This window comes from Neomonachus schauinslandi, chromosome 7 (genome assembly GCF_002201575.2).
Source record: "Neomonachus schauinslandi chromosome 7, ASM220157v2, whole genome shotgun sequence".
In the NCBI taxonomy this organism is placed as follows: Eukaryota; Metazoa; Chordata; class Mammalia; order Carnivora; family Phocidae; genus Neomonachus; species Neomonachus schauinslandi.
Window position 1 is genome coordinate 139019199 of NC_058409.1, and position 672 is coordinate 139019870.

The following is a 672-nucleotide window of genomic DNA, read 5'->3' on the forward strand; positions in this document are numbered from 1 at the left end:
ATTCTTTACCCTGAAATCACTGGGGCACGGTATAATAAAAAACAGTGTTTTCTTTCTTCTTTCCCCTTGTTTATCTAAAAGAGACAGACTTTTCGAGTTTGTTGTTTTACAACAGCGGTGCATGGAAGAGACTCTGGGCTCCCTGTTAGCAAGCTGTGCTGGAGGCAGGTCCGAGCGCTCCAAAGGACGGCGGGCCCGGCCTGGGCGCGTGCAGGGAGCGGTCCCCGCGGCCCTCGGCGCCTTTTCCCCTGGGACACCCCGAGAGTGATGCCCCCTTCGCTGCGACCTTTGCTCGGTCTCTGCGCCCGCCCAGAGCGGCACTCCATCTCTCCCGGCCCCTAGTTCCCCGGTGGGCCCGAAGCAGGCCCCCAGCCCCAGCCCGGGAGCTGCCTCCTCGGCCCGTCTCCGCCCGCCTGAGGCGGCCACCGGGGGACGGGGTTCGCGCGGCGCTCTTCCAGGGACAGCCGGGGGCTCCCGCTCCTTCGCAGCCCCGCGCGCCTCGATCCCTCCCCGCGCGTCCGCGCTCACGTCCCCCGGCTGCCAGGCTCGCACACGCCCCGGTCACTCCCGGGACTCCGAAGGGACCCCAGTTCCGGGCCCCGCGGGGGGGGCGACAGGGTTCGGTCGCCGAACCCGGGCGTCCCCGGGGCCTCCAGTGGCTCTGTGCCCCCG